The sequence below is a fragment of the Peromyscus leucopus genome, chromosome 22, assembly GCF_004664715.2.
Source record: "Peromyscus leucopus breed LL Stock chromosome 22, UCI_PerLeu_2.1, whole genome shotgun sequence".
NCBI classification, from domain to species: Eukaryota; Metazoa; Chordata; class Mammalia; order Rodentia; family Cricetidae; genus Peromyscus; species Peromyscus leucopus.
The window spans coordinates 6,136,794-6,159,815 of record NC_051081.1 but is presented as its reverse complement, the minus strand read 5'-3'; the positions used below and the strand labels follow the sequence as shown (position 1 = coordinate 6,159,815).

At 41.0% G+C, this 23,022-nt stretch overlaps 1 pseudogene; it reads left to right on the top strand.

Moving 5' to 3' along the window:
- The first annotated feature begins 5,638 nt into the window (after positions 1-5,638).
- LOC114684911 overlaps positions 5,639-23,022 on the top strand; it is a 278,504-nt pseudogene continuing 261,120 nt past the window's right edge.

The window sequence follows — 23,022 nt, the reverse complement described above, 5'->3', positions numbered from 1 at the left end:
AAAAACAATGAAAGCATGAAATTTACAGGCAAATGGATGGAACTAGAAAAAATCATGCTGAGTGAGGTAACCCAAACCCAGAAAGACAGTCATGGTATGTACTCACTCATAAGTGGATTCTAGATATAAAATAAAGAACAATCAGACTACAACCCACAGAACCATGGAGGATATATATATACCCTAGGACGACTGTGGCTTATAATAAATTTTGGTTTTACTCAATTATTGAAAAAAAATAGCCAAATGAATGGAAACACATGAACTATGAACCAAAGGCTGAGGGGCCCCAGCTGGATCAGGCCCTCTGAATAGTTGTGACAGTTGATTGGCTTGATCAGTTTAGGAGGAACTAGGTAGTGGGACCAAGTCCTGTGCTCATTGCATGAGTTAGCTGTTTGAACCTGGAGCTTATGCAGTGACGCTTGGCTCAGTCTGGGAGGAAGGGACTGGACCTGCCTGGACTGAGTCTACCAGGTTGATCGCAGTCCTGGGGTGGGAGGATTTGCCCTGGAGGAGGTGAGAATGGGGGTGAGCTGGGGGTAAGAGGAGGGGGTGGGAGGGGGGAGAATAGGGGAACCTGTGGCTGATATGTATAACTGAATGGTATTGTAAAATAAAATAAATTAAAAAAAAAGAAGATTACATACGGGGCACAACAACATCTCCACCTGGATTACAGCAACACTGACCCCAATGCAATGCCCTGCCACCGAGATCTGGCCTAGACTGTGGACAAGCAGCAGGACACTGGAATGATTGTACCCCTTTTGCTTAGACAAAGCAAGATCAATCTTCCCCATGTCCCTCTTCCATAGGAAAAAAAACTCTGCCTTATGGGCCTGATGGCCCAAGAAGATTGATGCTGTTCTAATATTTGTGCCTCCAACACTATGGAGACCTGGGTATGGACTAGTCCCTGTTATTTATAGAATTGGAAGCTGCTTCATCTGCATTCATATATAATTTATCCTTCTCAGAACTCTGATAGTACTGAGGGTTAGGTGAGCTATAACTTTGTCAGTTTCACAGCATCAGACAACCAGATCCTTCTGCAAGGCTATAGCAGCAGCTTGTTAGCTCATTTTTAAGAGAATGTTCTAAATAAGTCATAAAGGATTTAATATGGGTCAAAAAAGGTCTGAGGACATCAAAGCTTACAAGCTTTAAAGACCGTAGAAAATGATTTAAGATATAAATACAAGTTGTAATGAGAAATGTTTTAGATTGCGCTCACCTTCCATGATATAACGGTTCAGAGCTTAACATTTAATAGAGGCCAGATAAGCTGGTAGGGCAATGACTACTCACTGTTCAGTCACAAGCTCAACATTTTAGATTTGTTTTAGTTGTCATCTAAATATAAACTTAAAAGTGCTTCGCATCAGGACAAAAATCTCTGTTTAATTTATACTTGGCTCTCCAGACAGAAGGAAAATGCACAAGCTTTTAACCCAAATCTATATTTCTTGTTGGGACTTGAAGATATGAGTCGACTTCTGATGTTTTACAGGTACTCATCACCTGCTTTTGTCTATGATATGGATTTCAGTACAGATTGGTAATACTAATTTATCTAAAACTTTTATGTCATTTCATAGGATAAGTCATCAATACTTGGATCCACTTCACAGAGGTTAGAAAGACCCCAGATAAGTACAGCTTAAATTTTCCCCACTTGTCTATTCCTAAGGATGGTATTTTTTAAAATTAACTTTTGTTCCTAGCTTCAGTTTATCTCAACAGGTTTCTACTTGGCTGGTAAACATGTTCCAAGTTTCAGTTGCCAAATACACTGTTCTAGTCAACTATGAGTTATGAACTTGCTAAAAGCTGACATGGACCAGCCCAGCCAATGTGATTGTTCCCTGTCTTCAGCTGGGTCAGATGGCTACATCCTTCTGACAAATGCCCCATTTTCCAGCCTTTGACCAGCCTTTCAGCCATTTGGGGGTGGGCTTTGACAACAGTGCTCCAATGCCAGCTCAAAGCAGTTCCAGAAGAGAATATGTCATCCCATGTTCCCTGTCCAGAACAAGGCTGAAATGTTGGGTCAAAAGGAAACTCCCTGGCATAGGGGCAAGATGGCTAACTATAATGCCCAAAGACATACCAGAAAAATATGTTCAGAGCTGTCAATTGATAAGTTAATTAACTGAAATGGTTCTGCAATAAATAAGATAAGACACTTGACCTTTGTGTAGAACCACAGAGGTATTATTATAATCTGGTTGTACTCAAAGATTAGAACTATAAGGCCTTAAGAATGGCAATAGATATGGATGTCACTGCCCTAGAAAAATCTGTTAACTAATGGTTTTTAGGTCCTAATACCTTTGAACCCTTGTGCAAATAGGACTCATGACTGAGTCTTGTCATTGGTACTTGTGAAGGGGGGATGTAGGGGGCCCCTAACAGCTTGAATACACAGATGCCGTGACAGGCTTAGAGGCCCAGACACAGCTTCTGTGACAGGCTTACTGGCAGGCAACACCCAGATCCATCAGCTGACTCTACCAGGGAGGGCCTACATCTAAGGGGAAGTACCTGACATTCCAAACATTCCAACCATTAGATAAGGTTAGATAAAATGGCCAGATGTCCCTGAGTCTAGCACACACCTATTTCTGTTTTACAGGTATTCCCTAGACAAATGTCAGCCAATCAGGGTCCTGAATCCTGGAAATACCCTCACCCTAAACTCTACTGTGATAAAAAAAAAAAAACAAAAAACAGCCGGGCAGTGGTGGCACACACCTTTAATCTCAGCACTTGGGAGGCAGAGGCAGGCAGATCTTTATGAGTTTGAGGCCAGCCTGGTCTACAGAGTGAGATCCAGGAAAGGCACAAAAAACTACACAGAGAAACCCTGTCTTGAAAAACCAAGACAACAACAGCAACAACAACAAAAACTCTACCCTGCTTGAGATTAGGGCTCTCAGCTCTCACTGCTGTACTGGACAGACAGAGAGACCAAACTCAGAGCTTGAAAATAAAGGCTCTTTGCTTTTACATATGGAATTTGGTCTTCATGGTGGTCTTTTGGAGGTCCCTGCAATCTGGGCATAACATTATATTGTGCTCAACACCCTCATGCTTTTATATTTAAATGATTGGTATAACATTAGCAGGTAAGTGCTTTTGGGAGATGGTGTGTTTATGTTTGTTAAAGTATGTCATTGTAGATGGGGTTTGAGGTTTCAGATGACCAATGCAAAGGGAAATGTTTCTTTCTGCCTGCCTATGTATCAGGATGTAAGTCTCAGTGCCATGACGGCCCACTGTGATGCTGCCATTCAGTATGATAGTTGACCAGTTCTCTGTCATTGTAATCAAGCCCCGAGTTAAAAGTATTCCCTTGTAAGAATCACCTTGGTCATAATGTTTCTCCACAGCAATAGAACAGTCACTAAGATGTGTTGTATGTGTATTATTTTGGTGTATTATCTCTCTGTATTGTGCCCCTGTCTCATGATACTGAGTAAGGGTGAATTAAAGAGTAATGGTCTGTCTTGACAAAATATATAATTATGGTACAGTTATTACTGATGACTCATGGAGGTCTATAGAGTAAAAGAGCAACAATAGGGGCTGAAATTAATAAAACCTGTGTGGTTTGGAAAGAAAAACAGCACTAAGCAGTTTCAGAGGGCGGTCATGTGCTGAAACAGGCTGTAATTATCAGGGAGGTTAAGGCCATTGAAGAGAAGGCATCTGCTCTTCTGGAAATATAGAAAATGTGTTATAGGGCACAGCCTACCCAGCTCTGGAAGGAAAAGGAAGGTGATTCCTGTCCCAGAAAAAAACTCCATGCAGAATCTGCTGCTGCTCTGTTCCAGTGGGGCCAGGTACATCCAAAGCTAGAAACCCGTGCGGTGGTATCTATGTACTGCTTTTTTGGAAAGAAAAAGATGCAACATTTAAAGGTCATGGATTCTTCCTCTGTGCTTCAGCTCAGCAGTGTTTCAGTCACCTGTTTGGCAGAGATATTGCCCCAATGAGGAGACTGTGAGAGTTCATTGCATGAATTCCTGATGTGGGAGCCTAGGTTGCATTTTGAGACCATACCATGTTTGAGACACCAAGCTTTGAGACACTGCCATGAATAATAGATGCATGAAGATAGTGGAAGGAGCCAAAGAGAGATGGGTGAAAATGCTGTGGGCTGCAGGAATATACCATAAGAACTCAGCTGGTTATGGCAAACTCACTACCTGGAGCAATCAAGGAATTTCTTCAGAGGAAGCCAAATTCCAAGGAGCATTTGGTGTTATTTGGCTTGTTATATATCAGCTGCCTTTTGTTATGAAAATCATGTGTGCCTTCATAGTTTTCCCAATTGATTTTTTTCCCTAAGAATTGCTAAGTGTGGACTGGATCACTCTTTGGATATATACATTCAAGGTATTTGGAGAACAGCCTCAGGAAAGACTTCTTCCCCCCCCCCCAACACATCTGTTTCTCCCCTTTCAACACTGAAATCAGATATCTCCCTTAGCCACTTTCAAGGACTAACAGTAATAACAGTCCACATGCTAGTCTCCTGATTTAAGGTAAATTCCACAAGGAGACACCACCTAGGTCAGGTGGATGTTAAGTAATAGCTTTACACAATTTAGCTCGGACCCTCCTTTCTTACAGCCTTACTAACTTTATAGACCTCTAACTCCTTACCTAAGCACTTCTAGGAGTATTTGGATAACCTGTGCGCTAACAGCTATGCTCAGCCAGAACCCCAGTTCAGGCCTCCCTGTAATTATCGTTATTGGCAGCATCTGGCCAGGTCCATCCCCAGATGGAGGAAAGTACCTTATCAGAGATACCTCTGTACTCTCTAAGAACAGGCTTAAGTGTCCAGACTACGTGTTTGAGAAGGCCTGGTGGATGTACCAATTAAGCTTAAGTACCTCCTTTCCCAAATCTTTCCTCTAGTTCCAGATCTCCCTTTAACTATCACCAGAGGCATCTAGCTGTACATAGGTTGCCTAGCGACAGAGCACACTTCCCCCAACCCTGCAGAAAAACAGCAGATAGCCTGAACAGATAGGAGACACAGGAAAAAAGAAGGCAGTTTTATTTCCCCCATTGACCTAGCAACTTATAGATTCTTAACATTTTCTACCAATCACGTTTAAGATTATAGTTGAGCACACAAGATTCCCTCTTCTTAGATATTACCCGAATTTAGCCTTTAGTTAATTCATTTCCCCATTGGTCACTTCCCTTTTGGGTTGCAAATGATAATTAACAGTTATTGCCTATGTGATTCTTATCACCCCTCGGTTTGACTCTGGAAGCCTGACAATCACTGCCTGAGGAAACTCTTAGCTGCTTTTATGACCGACCACACAGGAACTCAGGCCTGGGGACCTGGCTGGAGGGGAGGATTGTGATTGTTTGGTTCAATCTTTCCTTTTTTTGAAAGAGAAAAGTGTATTCTGTGCCATTGTATGTTTTGATTTTACAGGATGCTGAGTTCAAGACATTGCCTTGATTTTCGGAAGAAACTTTGGACACTGGAACAGTCTTGGGACTGTTACACAATGCGGAGATCTTTGAAGTTCTGCTGCAATGCCAATCTCTGCAGATCTGCGACAGATCTGTACAAGGGGTGGAAGCCAGGGGTGGGAACCACTGTGCTAAGGCCCTTTGCGACACTAAAGCAGCTGCTCCTGTCGCTCAGGCCTCAGTAGCCAATCAGGGTTTCCAGATGGACTGCCAGTCAGAACGGAAAGAATACTTCCGGTCCCATGCTGCAGGCAGCGGGTGAAGGAGGCTCATCTTGTTCTTTGTGCTGAGCTGTTACTGGCTGCTTGGAGCTGTGAGGAGAGAAAGATGAGCTCGGAGATGGTGAGTGAGGGGCCGCTGTCCCATTTGAGGGAGGAGCCACGGGAGCCGGTGTGGGGGTCCTACTAGGGCTGTGGGAGCGGCCCACCGCAGCACCCCATTAGGCACGTGAGGTCCTTTATTGTCCTTGCAACTCCCGGGACTTGTGGCCCCTGAGTATCTTCCATCTGCGGGCTGCGCCTGCAGAGAATACGAGCATGGGTGGATTGTGGGTGGTTATTTCCTTATTGTGATGTCACCATGCAGAGAGGGTGCATTGCGCTTTTTTCACTGTCGCCAGAAAGGCAGATTTGCTAACTCACAGAGCTCTGGTTTTTCTAGTGTCTTCTATAAGTTCTTTTCTTGGCCCTGAACATTCAGGCATAGGGTCCATCTGGAGTTAATTCTGTGCAGGGCGTAAAGTCTGTGTCTTTAACACATTTGCATGTACATATGTTTTGTTGATCTCTTTTTTTCTTTCTTAAACAGTACATAGTGAATTCTAGGCCAGCTAATGCTTCATAGTGAGAACCTATCTCAAAACACCTTAAAGAAAGTTATATATGTGTACTTTTTTGTGTGTGTGGCAAGTTCTCTCTGCCTGATATAGGTTATGGAATTAAAATTAAGCTCCCTGCAAAAGCAATATGTGCTCTTAACAGCTGAGACATCTCTCCAGTCAAAAATCCAAGTATTAAATCTCTGTTCTTTTAAAACAACAGAATTACTTCTTCAAACATTTAAAAGTTGATTCTTTTATCAATATAAAATCACTCAAATAATTATGAGGATCATTTATGTGAGAAAAATAATGATATACTAATAGTCTTCAGAAATTATATTGAAGAGAGTAGTCTCTCTAGAAAAAAAATTTGTCTGTCACCTCCATTCCTTCCATATACTTTTTTTAAATTTTTGAGACTAGGTCTCACTGTGTAGTCCTAGCTGGCCTGGAAGTCACAGGTCCATCTGCCTCTGCCTCCTGAGGTCTAGGATTAAAGGCCTAAGATACCATACCTGGCCATATGCAACATTTAAATAAAATATCATAAGGTGATAGGTTAATAAGAAAAAAGTTGCCTTCTAGATCTCAAGTAAATGTACTGTGTTCAGAGCATGCTTCTTTTTAATATTGTGTGGCTCTTTCTCTACGGTTTTATTTCAATTTCTATTAAGCTTTATTGTTTGTTTGTTATGTATATGCCTGAATGTGTGTTTCTGCATGCTGAATTCTCTCAGAGGCCAAAAGAAGAGTCATATCTGTTGGAGTTATAGGCATGTGAGCTAACCATCCTGTGTGTTGGGAACCAGACTCAGGTCCTCTGCAAGAGTAGAACCCAGTCTTGATGGCTGAGCCTTGTTTGAAGGCACTGCAGGATTCTGAAGCTGAGCCAGTACCATGGGAAAATGCTTTTACTTAACTTTACTTTTCTAATGACGTAAATTTGGCAGTCAAATAGAACCCACTTAATGCACCCTCAAAAAGAGCAATAGAATTCTTGATTGTAGTTATCGTGACTATTTTTATGTTAACAAGTAAGATGGTGTAAATAAACATAAGCTTATGCTTTGAAATTGCCAGATGCTCCCTGTGATGGAATATGAAGAGACATGACTCCAGCAGTGTCACCTTGGAAGGGAAAGTCGTCTTCAGCCTACCATGACCTTCTGCTTTCTGGTCCTTTTAGCAGTGTTTACAAGTTTTGACAATAGTACCACATACAACTCGGGCCCATTCACGAGCTGTCAATAACTGTCCAGCCATTATATAATTACCATTAGCATGTGACTCCACCTTCTTTTTTCCAAGTTCAGGTAGAAATGAGTAGCCATTTTTAGTCTGGATTCAAATATTCTTCCCAAGATAATGGGCAAGGACTGTTCAATGTCATCTCACCTTCTAGAGATTTAAATAGAGTAGATAGTACATAATTAGGTATTAGATATTTTGGTTTTGCTGAACTAGCACTAGAAATAGTGAGCAAAACTCAAGTGACTGAGAAAGAATTGGTAAATGAATTCCATTTTCCTGCTGTAATGCTAAATTTAAATAAAAGGTGAAGCAGGTACCTTTTGGCAGGCCCTGCCAAACTTTGCTACTAAGCAAACATACCACAAAGTTAGTGCAAGAGGTTTATTGGGGTGGAGGGAGTGGAAGCATGAAAGGCCCTCTTGGAGTGGGGATATGAGAGAGGCAGACAGACAAGAGGAAGAAGAGGAGCAAGAGGCAAGAAAAGAGTAAGAGGCAAGAGAGGAAACAATGGGCAAGAGAGACAAGAGAGGAAGGAGGAGGCAAGAGAACCATGGGACGAGAGTGATCTGTGCTCTGGTGGGCACTTTTAAAGGGTCCATGTGTTATATATCTGACAGTGGAAAGATGAGGATGTAACTACCTTGGTGACAGAGGCAGGCTGCTGCAGCAACAGAAACTAACATTCCTCTCTTTTGTTTATTATAAAAAGGTGAGGAAATAGGAAGGCTTAGCTGGTGAGGTGGGAATAAGGCCACTGTTCTCAAGACTGCTTCCTGTTGTCTGGGGGCATTGGCATATATGGGAGACCTGAGATGCTGGCCAAGTCCTGGGATAGCTGGCTGTTTCATTCATTGTACAGGCTTTGTGGTACTGTCTGGTGCTAGGAAAGTGTAGGCCTGGTTGAAGCAGTTTGTGAGGTTGGACCACTTGGGGCTAGCCACTTTGAAGCTGTCTGGGATGCAGATTTTGAGGAGATCTGGCAGGATGCTGGCAGAAAATAAAATTAAAAAGTTTTAGGGGGAAATTTTTTTCTTAAGCCCTAGTAATTGAGGGAAGGGAGTCCTAAGACCAGGGACAGGTAGGAGAGATTCTGCCCTCAGGAACAGGCAGTAGGTGGGAACACTTACTTAGGCTGTTGATTGATAGTACTTATATGGAGTTCATTTGACGTGTTTGAGGTAGATCCAAGCCAACTCCCTGGAGCTTACAAGAATTTTTTGAGTTTACACAAAGAGATAAGTTTTGGGCACATTAGCATTCCCACTGTTTGTAATCTGTACTGAAATCCACATTGTAGATAAGGCAGTAGACTCATGCCTTTGAGTCATAGGGGACCCAAAAGTGATTCTGGTTAAATGCATGAACACTCTCCTCTAACCAGAAGACTGAGTGTGTATAGATGAGACAGATGTTTTTAGTACAATGAGAAACATTTTTAAGTGTATACTTAAAAAACAACCAAAGGGAATTTAAAATCTTAAGCCTGTGACTATGATAAAATTAGTGGTGCTTTGCCAGAGCTAGATCAATAGCTTATCAGAATTCCAATGTTAAGACTAAGGACTTTTGGCATCTTAATACAACAGAGTAGTGAGAGAAAGAAATCTGAAACGTTTCATTTTTTTATACACCTTAAGTCACTTTCTTTTTATCACCACTTAAGCTTTTTCATCCTCAGACCTTTATAACTTGAATTTACACACCTTAAGACACCTTAGACCCTAAAACATTTTCTTAGATCTTCCCATCTTAAGCTTTCATATCCTTACGTAAACTTTACACCTTAAAACGCCTTCTTCTGTCTAATTCACCAGGAGACACATGTGGTTGATTACTGTGGGCAATCATTACAGAGTGAGTTCTTTTATTTTTTATTTTTTTATTTTATTTTATTTTGGTTTTTCGAGACAGGGTTTCTCTGTGTAGCTTTGCACCTTTCCTGGAGCTCACTTGGTAGCCCAGGCTGGCCTCGAACTCACAGAGATCCGCCTGGCTCTGCCTCCCCAGTGCTGGGATTAAAGGCGTGCGCCACCACCGCCCAGCAAGTTCTTTTAAATAAAGGAGTAGTAAAAAGTTACATTGAAATCTGTTGTGAGTTTATCTCTTTTCTGAGTCTGGTAACAAGGTAAACTGTGAGTAGTGGCTCTAGGAGAGAGAGGCCTGTGGCCTGAATTTTACGCACAGAGAGAACTGAGAAGACAGCTGATAACTTGGTTGCCCCTGTTAAGCTGACAAAGCTATGACTAGCCTAGTCGTCACACACCAGAGTTCTGTGGATAAACTTCACCCGAGTAAGCAGAGGTGCAGATCGAGCAGCTTCCAAATATATTAAAAATGGCAAGCGTATTGGCTACCTAGACAGCTACCCCAGAGCCCTCCATGGTCATTGGGGGAAGAGCTTTCAGGGCAGCACGAGTCTTCAGACCCAGAAGATCCGACAGACTTTTCTGTGGAGTAGGAACCTGGGGATCGGGCGACCAGCCTACCCACAGTCTGGACAGGATCTTGGCAGCAGTTGAGGTGAAAGGCAGTTGGTTTTTTTTTGTTGTTGTTGTTTTGGGTTTTTTTTGTTTTGTTTTGTTTTGTTTTTGCCCAGTGGCCAGTGTTGCCACATTTAAAGCAAGCTCCAGGAGGAAGTTCTTCTGTGCCTGTCCATCTTCTTTGGAGAAGACAGGGTGCTGCCAGGAGCTGACGTATCTATCATCACAAAAAAATTTATTAAACAATTTAAGTGTCATTCTGCAGATTTCTGAAGCATATAAGAACTGTCTATTTATTAGGTATATCTGAATAGACAAACTTTGCCGGTTTCTAGTTACTTGTTTTTTAAAGATTTATTTATTTGTTATGTATACAGTGTTTTGTCTGCATATACACCTGCAGTCCAGAAGAGGGCACCAGATCTCATTACAGATGGCTGTGGGCCACCATGTGGTTGCTGGGAATTGAACTCAGGACCTCTGGAAGAACAACTAGTGTTCTTAACCTCTAAGCCACCTCTCCAGCCCTAGTTACTTGTTTTAAGCTTAACTTTGAAAACATATACAGGGGGCTAAATAAGGCTTATCCCTGTAATTAATTATATTAGTACTTAGCATGACTATAATTAAAGAATTTGATCATTTATGAGATGACTGACCATTAATTTGTGTTCCTTCACAGTCTACAATAAGTTAGCAGCTTTCATAAGACTAGGACTTTACATTCCATTCCTGTTAAATGTGACTGACCATTAACCTGTATTTCTTAATGATCCTTAGTTGTTTACAATAAGTTAGTAGCTTTTTTAAGAATAGGACTTTATGTTCCATCCCTGTTAAGTTTAGCCTTAAAAATAATGATTTTGAATGGAAGTTCTTCTCGTATCAAGATAAAACTTTTAAATCACAGATAATATGCTCAGTAAAGGAACCACAATAGCCATTCCGTGGGTGAAAGTGGAACAAGTTTGTTCCAAACTGCTAAGCCTGTCTCCTGAGAAGGCAAAGAAAAGAGGTGGGGAAAGATCCCCAGGGCCAAATGGGAACGGGACAAAAGGGGCATGTGAGTTGGGGTGGGGCCTGTGGGCAGGGACTGAGGGAGCCCAGAGGCCAGCACTGTCCTTGACAAGCCATTGGGGCCCCTGCTCAAATGCCCAGCCCTGGGAAAAGGACCTTCTCAGGGGACCAGACATTCCATTATAGAATATATCTTGTTTATCAAATATATGATGCCACTTAATCTAAATTCTGTAGAAATTTGGTGTTGAACACTTGGTAAAGACATAAATACTTAGGTATAAATTTCTAAATCGGCTTTTGTTACTCTGAATAGACCTTTATAACCTAAAACTTTTAACATATAGATAGAGTATATCCTAAACCAGGGTTGAATCACATATACAGTATGTTGTAAGAAATATAACCTTACATTTCTATCATCATACGAAAGTCTGTACCAGTCCAAAATATTTGAGACTTCTTGCTTCCTTAGTCTAAAAGGAAATACCATGAACAGAGAGCTCATTAGGACTAGGAAGTGTCACATGATATGTATGCTTTAACTTTAGTAAAGATGATTGCCAGCAATGTGGCTGCCTACATCCTGACAAAGTCACTAGCCAAGATGGAGGAAAGCCACATGGTTACTATTTAAAATGTTTTCTTAAACAATAGTTGAATCTAAGTTACATGCACAGAGTTGAATCCAAGTTACATACACATACACACTGACTTAAATCCAGCTTACATTGACCCATATAGAGTTAAATCTAAGTCACATATGTACATATATACATACATATAACTTAAACAAGACACAAACACACACATATATATATATGTATATATCCATGTGTAGAATTTTAATTGTAATCCTTTCATTATAAGTTTAAAGCTAAATTTTGTTACATATGATACAGATTTTAAACCATATCCAATGAGCAATTGACAAATCCCGAGATAAGAGTTTATAGCATAATCTTAACATTTTTTCTTTTGAGAACAGAGTACAAAGAAATCAGAGATAAAAGACTTTTAAGAGTGGGAAGAGGTAAGGGAAGTATAGCAGAGCAAGTTTATGTATAAGGTATTTGTGGATCATTTGTTTGTGGCAGTAGCAATTATTGATAATTGATGAGAATTTGGAAATTACATTTGCCAACTTTGGCCATTGATTTGTACTGAGGCCAAGATGTTGTAATAAAATCTCAGTCTATGGAGGAAGAGAGAGGGGGTCATAAAGTGGAACACTGTGCCAGTGTGTTCTTAAGTGCCAAGGGGAAGTTGAGAGTGAAAGTGAGCTTCAGGGCTGCATGTGGAAACTGAGAGACAGCACAGTGGATCTGCAGTCTGGCTGCCCGGTGAGGGAAAGCCCGGAAGGAGCAGAAGAAAAGGGAGGTGTCCACATCGGTCAGCAGGCTGCAAGGGCCAGAGCCAAGTGGGGAATGCAGTAGGCTGTTCCCAGGCTTCTGCTCTGGCTCCTGCAGCCTGCTACACACATGTATCCACATGGAAAACAATGCAGGAAGAATTGGACTCTATAAAATTTGGGATTAGATTCACTCAGACAGATGATCCATACATCCATTCTGAGGGTTAGATCAGCAGATACTGTAGGGGAGAACCAGTGTATGCTGAGCAGGATGAAGCTGGCTCCCTGTCTCTAACTCCCATGTTGCAATAAACATACCCACAGAACATTTACAAAATTTAGAGAGTCTTGGAGCAAAGAGAAAGAAAGAGAATTCTTTCTGTTCTCCCTGGTCCACAGTATACTAAGGCCAGAATTGATTTGAAAAGAGTTGTCAGAAGGTCTCCAAAAGACATCCCACAGGAGCAAGGAGGCTTTTGACACAGTTCTCAAGGATGAGGCAGAGAGAAGTCCAGAATGTGAGAGCCTCGGGCATCCCCAGGACATGGAGTACTGAACAGTGGAGAGAAGGCACAGGCTGTTCAGTGCATCATCATGCAAGAATAAGCACTAAGGGCTAAGAGCCTGAGTGAGTCACCTGGTAACAGGACTGTGAGAAAGGTGAGAAGGCGAGGATTGTGCTCAGTAAGGGAAGTCTCACATCTAGGAAAATGGTAGAGGCAGGTAGCCCCACCAGAGAGCCAATTGTCAGTGATGAATGGAAGGCAAAGCCGTTGGTGGTCAAGAAAGCAAATCTGTTGTGGATGGAGCAGATGGGTAGAATCCCAGTGTGGCCAGACCAAATGCCAGGAGAGCCTATTGAGTCTCGGAACCAATGTAAGGATAAAAAATGAAAAGCAAAGTGGTACCTTTTGGTGGGCCCTGCCAAAGTATGCCACTAAGCAAACACATCACTTGCACCAGAGTTAATACAAGAGGTTTATTGGGGGAAGGGGAGCAAAAGAGTGAAAGGCCCTGTCAGAGTGGGGACATGAGAGAAGCAGACAGACAGGAGGAAGAAAACAATGTAAGAAGAGAGGAAAGAAAAGGTAAGAGACAAGAGAGGAAGGAGGAGGAAGAGAGCCAAGAGATAAGAGCAAGTTTATGGTGATATGTTGTGTCCCCCAATATATTGTGTACCCTAATAAAGCTTATCTGAGGATCAGAGGAAAAAGCCAGCCATTATATTAAACATAGAAGTCAGGCAATGGTAGCACATGCCTTTAATTCTAGCATTCAGGAGACAGATCACTGTGAGTTCAAGGCCACACTGGGAACAGAGCCAGGCATGGTGGCACACACCTTAAATTCCAGCACTAGTTAACCATGAAGGTCTGGAGGTCTGTACAAACAGACAGGAAGTGACAGAGCTGGGCAGGAAGAGAAAGTAATGTAGCTGAGTGGAGGGAGGCAGTGAGATGGCAGGTACAGAAAGGCATATAGGCATGGGTATGCAGGAAGCAGGTCTCTTTGGAAGCTGAGGAGTTGGTAAGATGAGGTTAGCGGAGGCTTGTCCTATTCCCCTGATCTCTCAGTTTTTCACCCTAATATCTGGCTCCAGGCTTCTTATTAATGAGACCATTTAGCAACTTATCTTACACAAGCTGTGCTCAGCTGGGCACTTTTAAAGCGTACACATGTTGCATAGCTCATGGCGGAGAGGCACCTGGTGACAGGCCCTGACATAACTGCTTTGGCAGCAGAGGCAGGCTGCTGCTGCGGCGGCAGAAACTAACACCTACCCTAGGCAACCTAGCTTGCCTAGGTTGTAACGTTAGAATTTTCATAACTTCTCATAAGTCCTCATCAGTCAGGAAATGGAGGGAATTTAAGATTAAATAGATTGTCAAAATCCTCACTATGCATCAGGGCCATTTTCAGACAATGAAGGATATGTAATTAAAGGAAGTTCCAGTAAGGGAGCTGAGGGAACTGACATCAGCTTAGCTGTCAGGAATGCCCTTCTTACTTGACCTATATATGCTGTTGTCTTCTTAGTTAGTAATAATATTGATTGGCATATCATATTCTTTGATCATGAGACTCTGTACTCAGGAACATAAAATACAGAGGGATACTTGTAGGGGAAAATGCAGGCATGTCCTGGCAGTCAGCCTACCTAGTACACTGTGCCTCTAAGTAACAAGCGTGGTCCACCATGAATATTCCCAGAAGTGTGAACATTGAAGTAGCATGGGTAGCCAGGAGCAGGCCTGCTGAGGTGTCCACTCTTCACACGTCCTTTTATGAGCTCCTTCTGCATAGAGACCCTGGTGTGTTGTAGGACAGTGCTGACTTTTCAATCTAAGGTCATGTGCTAACCAATCATAGTCGATAGGCTTCCACTATGTAAGTGGCTGCTCATGTGCAGTAAAGCAGATGCTGTTCCCTGAAACCATCCCCGAGTGGTTCTTCTCATGTCCTTTACTGACCCACAGGCATTGCAGTCTTATTGGGGGACACCCAGGTAATGGCTGTAACAATATGGGTGACAAACTCACCCACATTATGATCCATGTGCACAAGGGCATACATACACAGGCATGATAAATAAATGTAATTACATATTTGAGAAACAAGCCTAAATATATTATCAGTGTATTTCTTTTTTCTTTTTTTTTTTTTTTTCCTTCAGGACTGGTCTTACTCTTGCTTATTTCCCTGGAACTTACTATGCAGTGCAGGTTTGTCTCTGCTTCCCTAGTGCTCATATTAAAAATGTATGTGACTGTGCCCAGCCTCAGTGTTTACTATTTAAATATCAATACCTGGAAGATGTAGCTTGATAGGGAACAATGCAAGGCTAAACTCAGATATTACTGAACTTGAGGCCAACCTGAGCTACTTGATACAATGTCCTCCCAAAGCAAAAGCAGCTGTGTGTGTTGGTGCACAAATGTAACATCAGGACTCAGGAGGCAGAGGCAGAAGGATGGAAGCAGGTTCAACCTAGTGTTTGAATAGAGTTCCAGACCAGTCAGGCCATTATGAGGAAGCCTTGTCCCTGATACCAAAACAACAAATGATGTCATAACCAATGAACAAAAGAATACCTGCAAGTGATTAAGGTGCTTGTTTCTGAGCCTGATGACTTGAGCTCAATCCCCAGGAACCACTTGATGAAAAACTGACTCTTCACAACTTCCCTGACTTCCACTTGTATGCACTACTCAAGTCACCATGCATGCAGAACAGGACACTAGGGATGTAGGTCAGGGGTAGAACACTTGGCCTGGCATATTCAAAGCTCTGGGTCCCATCATAGCATTCAAGGAAACACATCTTGTTTGAGACAGATTCCTTCTTTGCTGTCCCTGATCTTACCTCCCTGTGTAGCTCAGGCTACTCTGAATGTTGGGATTACAGACATGTGCCACCTACTCAGCTTGATATACTATTTTTTTTTTCGAGACAGGTTTTTCACTGACTGTGTAGCTTTGGCCTTTCCGGGATCTTGCTCTGTAGACCAGGCTGGCCTCGAACTCACAAAGATCCACCTGCCTCTGCCTCCTGAATGCTGGAATTAAAGGCATGTGCCACCACCACCCGGCTTGATATACTATTTAAAAGTCTCCTGAAGAGTCTTGGAAAGACTTCCTAATCAAACAGAAGTACTAACAGCAGAATGCATTTACATTCCTCTTGCCCCAGGAGTTAAACCAGCAGGATATAGACTCTGGCAGCTACAAATGTTACAGTTCTGAAAGGAAAGGTAGCCTGATTTTTTGGGAAGTCAGGCTATACCTGAAGCTGGGGTAAAGTGGGGAATGGTCTCCCTGAAGGATATAACAATACATTACAGCTGAACTTTTCTCTGCGCCCCCAAGGGGGCTTCCCAGTAGAGCTCTGCTTCTTTTCAGTTCAAGTCTTGAACTGTTTCCTTCACCTGTTTGTTTTATTCCTTCCAATTTTTTGTTTGTCTTTTCCTCCATTTCAAGGTGATTTTTCATTTTCACTTTAAGGGCCTCTATGGTCTTCATAAAGTTATTTTTAAGGTCATTTTCTACTGCTTCGTTTGCACTGGGATGTTCACGTCTTACTGTTGTAGAATCGCTAGGTTCTGGTGGTACCAAATTGCTCTTTATGTTGTTGAATGTATTCTTACACTGCTGTTTAACATTCTGAGTTTGGGATAATTATAGGAACAAGTGTTGGTTTTTGTGATGTCTTTGTTGGGTGGGTCTTTTGTTCCTTTATTGGCTGTTTCATTTATTGTCTTTTGTCCTGAATGGCCAAGGGTTCTGGTAATTGGCTGATTGTCAGGTCAAGTAGGGTTGTCTCAGCTGAGGTTTGTGGGGGTGTGGGGTGCCTAGATCCAGCATATGTCCAGTTCTCCTGACTACTGTGTGGACTTTATTTGTGCCTATGGGCTCTGTTCTTCCAACTGGTGTGGGCTTTGCCTGTGCCTGTGGAGTCTGTTCTTCCAAATGGTGTAGGTTTTGCCTGTGCCTGTTTTTCCAACTGGAGTGGGTGGTGCTTGTGCCTATCGGATCTGCTGATGTTGCTGGAGAGGGCTGTTGATGGGGAGGCTGCTCTTCTTCCAATTGGTATTGGTGGTGCTTTTGCCTCTAGGGGGCTCGTCTTCTAATGGGTGCAGGTGACACTTTTGCCTCTAGGGGGCTCTTCTTCCAATGGGTGCAGGTGGTGCTTTTGCCTCTAGGGGCTGCTCATCCTCCAGTTGGTATAGATGGTGCTTGTGCAGGGGGTAGTTGGCCACGGGGAGGATTATGGGTTTGGTGGGTTTAGGTGGCACAATGTGCCAAACTGTGTTTCTTTCAATGGTCCATTTTAGCCTTTGGGCTCTAGTTTTAGGTCCAGGATGTATTTCTTTCACTGGCTCTGGTTCTAGGGCCAAAGTGTGTTTCTTTGGCTCTAGTTTCAGGGTCAGGGTGTGTTTCTTAGGTTCTGCGGTCAGGGCTAAATAAAGTGTTTCTTTCACTGGTCAGTCTTGGGTCCAGTGTGTGTTTCTTTCACTGGCTCAGGTCTCAGGGCCAGATTGGGTTTCTTTTACTATCTCTGGTTTCATGGCCAGGGTGGGGTTCTTTGGCTCACCCTTTTACCCTACATTTCCCTTTTTGTGTATTAATAAACAACTGGGGGATTGGAAATGGGCTGATGTTCTTGTTAGACTATTTCCTGTTAAATTGGGGTGTGGTAATATTTTGTTTGTGCTCTAACAAAGTTTGCCTGAAGATCAGAGAGTAGCGCTAGCCATTAGTTAACCATAGAGGTCTGGAGGTCTGTATAGACAAGAGACAGGAAGTGATATGGCTGAGAGGAGAGAGGAATATAAGGTGGGCAAAGAGAGGAGCTCAGCTGTTTTTGGTCTGAGGAGTTGGAGAGGTAAGAAGTGACTGATTATTCCATTACTTCTCTGATCTTTCAGCATTTACTATGATATCTGACTCTGGGATTTTATTATTAAGACCAAATAGAATTTGTGCTACAAAAAAGGCCACTTATCTGTGACTTTGCAGCCACCAGCACAGGCCAAAGCTGAATGTGGCTGGAGTCACTACCTAACTGGCTAGTTTTTCCTTTCTTTTTTCCTCAAGCCTCTGAGCAAGTGTGGCATTTTTCTGTTGCAGCCTAACTGCAGCAATCTCCACAGGCTTTTGGGTTCCAAAATCTGCAGGAGTTACCCACTTTCACACATCCCTCCATGCAGATGATATCTCTTTAGCTTCTTCTCCCCAGTGGGTTGTGGGCTTTCCCTGAGCTCCCTCCTTGGGCTGCTGCCACACTTGATAGCTGTCTTGACACCTGCTTGGGCTTCTATTGTTCTATGCAGCAGCAGTCAGCCTCACACTTCACCATCATCTAATCATCATTGTCAGCAGATTTGGTGAGACAATTGGGAATTTTAAAAAAAATTATTTATGGGCTGGAGAGATGGCTCAGTGTTTAAGAATACTGCTCTTCCAGAGGTCCTGAATTCAATCCCAGCAACTACATGGTGGCTCACAACCATCTGTAATGAGATCTGGCACCCTCTTCTGGCCTGCAGATATACATGCAGATAGAATACTGTATACATAATAAATAAATAAGTAAAAATTTATTTATTATGTATAATAGCCAGAAGAGGGCACCAGATCGCATTATAGATGGTTGTGAGCCACCATGTGGTTGCTGGGAATTGAACTCAGGACCTCTGGAAGAGCAGTCTTAATCTCTGAGCCATTTCTCCAGTCCCCACCAATTGGGAATTGTTAAAGGGAGAAATTAGTTAAAAGAGAGAGTCCCCCACACACATTAAATAATAGGAAACACTAATACAATTGAGGGAGTTAGGTCTCTGTAACAAAATACACTAGATGGTTTAAAAATGTAACAATTAAATGAGAGGATAATTAATTTAGATGGGATTTGTGTAATGTCAATTATAACCATTATTGGGTTTATTATATTGTTTTATCACTAATTAAATAAGTTGGTTAATAAGAGTGCAAAGATATAAGTTTTGGAAAAACTTATTAAAACAGATCATAGAGATATTCAGACCTAGACAGAGAAATTTAAAAGAGAACCAATCTCAGTGTGGCATTATAAGGTTAGAGAGGAACAGCCCAAGGTTTTCAAACAACCAACTTTAATTTATCCAGTATTCTTACAGGAATTGCCAAATGATAGATATTCCCTAAGGCTGTGTAATAGCTGAATGGACTCCTGTGGAAACGTTAGATTTAAGGGGATTCAAAGAAGCAATAGTCTCATGGCATGCATTCCTTTTGTGAAGTAGATGTTAAACTCATGATCAACTTGTAATAGAATTATCCCTTAAGACTGGAGAAACTTGGCTACAGCAGTCTTGTAGCCTGATCTCCAATTACAGTGGAGGACCTAGTGGAGAGATGAGGCTAAGGCAAATGAACAACAAAGTAGGCCTAGAGTTATGAAAATCTCCCAAGACCAATGAGATTATGCTAATATTTAAGGGCAATCTCTGTATGATGACTTTATGCTGTGCAGCAGCTTTGAATGCTTGGGGCAGAATTGAAGTAGAAAGAAAACTGAGACATTTACTAAAGTTATACAGGGTCCAAAAGAAACCCTTACTGATTTCTTACAAAGATTGACTTCAGCAGTAAATAGAATGATACCAAAGTCAGAAGCTACACAAATAATAATTGAATCTCTGGCTTTTGAAAATGCTAATGCACAATGCAAAAATTAGGTCATTAAAGGCAAGATCAACACCCTTGGAGGAATGAATCCAAGATACAGTCAGTATTGAAACTCATAACCATGATGGTGCTTGGATAGGAGAGGTGATTTCCAGAGGTTTGAAGCAAAATCAAATGTCAGGTGTTTCAACTGCAGTAAGCAAGGTCACCTAAAAAGGGATTGTAAAAAATTATTCCTAGAAACAATGTTTTTTCCAAGAATAATTCAAAGAGAACGCCCCTCCCTTCTGGAGTATGCAGAAGATGTGGCAAAGGCAGACATTGAACTAATGAATGTAGAGCAACAACAGATAGTTATAAAGCACCTTGAGGGGGTCTCTTGCAGGCCACCATGTCAAATTTGGTTCAGTCATTTTCTGTCATCATGGAGGAAACTCATTTCCAGAGCAATTGAAGAACCTAATACCTTTTGTAAAAAACCATGATGCTCTGGATGATAGAACAACTATAGAAAGTAAACAAAAAATTTCAGGAGCAACCATAAATCAAAATTGATAAGATTAGATTTGAACAAGTTTACATTGTTACAACAATGTAGCAACATTGTTACAACAATGTAAACAAACTTATACAACTCACAAATGCTTTTCATTTGAGCAGATAAAACTTGCCAAAAGGCAACCTCCCCCAAATTAGGGTTGGTATAGGGTTTTGTTTTTTCTTTTGAGGAGAAAGAAGACATCCAGCTAAGAAGACCACTAAACAATTGATACATGAGAAGAAAAAGGACAAATCATTCAGAAATATGTCCCAAGGAAAAGAAAAATTGACCTATTGGTATATCACATTTCCAACAGGATAAAATTTCATAATGTTAAGAACATTCTCCCCAAATGTTTGTTTCTGCTGTTCTTTACAGATATACAATGCAAATGGTCTTTTTGTAGTTCCAGTTCAATTGAAAATTAAAGCTGATTTTGGAGTGGGAGCATGTCTCTCTCCTTCTCTAAACCTAAGCATGTGTAAAAAAAAAAAAAAAAAAAATTCAGAGTCTCTGTTTCCTATCAGAAGAGCCATCTGGTATGGGATGGAAGAAAAACCAAAATTTGTGGACTATTCTATTGCCACTAATCTCATAATCCTTTGGTTTTATTTTGACTCTTTAAAACTTTTCTTAAGGTATAAATATTATCTCAAATTTTATAAGATTAATATATATTTTAAATTTTTTTGTCATGATATTATTGGTCATATAGAGTACTAACTAATTCTAGAAAAAAGCTTCATCTAGCTTCCTGTACATGATTTCAGGTTTGGCTATCAGGTAACTAGGAATTAAGTTTTTGTACTCTGGAGGTACATAACAAATATTGATCCTTTAATCTCTTTGAGATCTGCTGCATATGACATTTAAAATGTTTAACTTTTCTTCAGTGAACCATGACCACACCTGACAGACTTTTGAAGTCTCCAAAAGGATGATGGGGCCTCACAATGATGATTCCACCTGGATTGTGGTATTGCTCCTAAGCTGACAAACACCACCCAAAGTTTGGCTTTGGACTACAAACTGTTCAGGACAATTTTAAGGTGGCTAGCTGAGATGGTCCAGCCTCACAGACTACTCTAGCCAGAACTTGAGACAAACCCTGCACTTTGCCATTACACAGAGACTTGACAACAAATGATAACAGCTGACTCTCCCAAGACCTGATAATTATCCCAATTTTTTAGGATCCCCTAAGGATGCTGTTACCCCCAGAGAGCAGGAAGTAATTTTAAGAACAGGACGCCCACATGGCCAAGAGCTAGGGTGGGTAATTTTTGGTCTTTCAATGGTTTATGGATATTTGCCATTGTTTAGGGTGGTTGGTTACAAGTTGTTATTGGTAATGGTTAAAAAAAAACAGCTAAACAAAGGAGATTAGATTCAGGGTTCTTGTTTTGAAAACAAAAAGGGAAAAAAGAGAAAGGGGATATAGTAATGATGGGATAAATGGGTAGGCAATTGAATCTGCTTTGGAAAGAAAAAAGGGGAATGTAGATATGACAGGATAAAAGGGTAGATTATTGAATCTACTTTTAAAAAGCAGCTACTTGTTTTAAATATTCCGCATTGATATGGATCTTTATATACTGACACAAATTTGGGGTTATTTTTGTCAGAACATACAGTACATACATCTTGTTCAAGGTATTGTACCTATACAACTCATTTAACAATGTAATACAAATTTCTAGTCCTTGAAAGTTATTATTACCAACTAATTAGGATGCAAAGAAATGCAAGTAAGTAGTTATTACAAGAACTTGTAAGCATGTTAACTATATTTTCAAGGTCAAACAGATATATTTTTAAAGGATTTATTTATTTATTATGTATACAGTTTTCTGTCTGCATATATACCTGCAGACCAGAAGAGAGCACCAGATCTCATTATGGATAGTTGTGAGCCACCATATGGTTGCTGGAATTGAACTCAGGACCTCTGGAAGAGCAGCCAGGGCTCTTAACCTCTGAGCTATCTCTCCAGCCCCCCAAACAGATATATTTTAGACAAATAGGTCATCTTCAAATACTTCAAAGAGCTACAGAATATAGGATTTAAGATGCTTTAGTAACATAGATTAATTTTTTTCATTATAATGAGACATGTCTTCTGGCAGCACCAATCTACTTTAGAGAAGATGATAGGCATCAAAGAAACTCCATACAGAATTTACTTTTTTAACAAATTTTACAAAACAATTTAACAAAAGTTAGCCACTGGCAAAAAAAAAAAAAAAAAAAAAAAAAAAAAAAAAAAAAAAAAAAAATGCCCTTGTCTCAACTCCTGACAGTATGCTGTCCAAATTGGACAAGCAGGACACAAAAGAAAGTGACTACTGAACTTTGCCAAGACAAGGTAGGACAGCCCTTCAGAATATCCTGCTTCATAGAAAAGTCTATCAGATATATAGGTTTGTAGGCCAACGATGAATGCTCCAATGTTGCAGAGTAAACATGCAGCCAACTGTTTCTGTCATTTCTCACATTTTTTGGAAGTTGCTTGCTTCTATTTCCTGTTTACTTGGGTAATATTATTTCCTTCTCAGATCTTTGATGGAGTTGGGGACTAGACAGAGTTTTCCTTGTTAATAAATTCCAAAAAGAAACTCACTAAAGAGGTGTAAAGTGTATAGCATTGAGAGACATTAAAAATTAGTTTTGGTAATGCCAGTTAGAATAGAAAGTGAAATAGGTACAACCTTTTGGAATCACTAAGATAGAATAGATAATGAAGTATTTTCTCTGAATTTGTCAAATGCTTATGGACTAGATTTTGTTAATGTAATTCTTGACTATATATATTGTATATAGTTATTGTAATCATTGTGTATAGTTTTTCTTATAACATTTTTTTTAGACAAAAGGGACAAATGTGG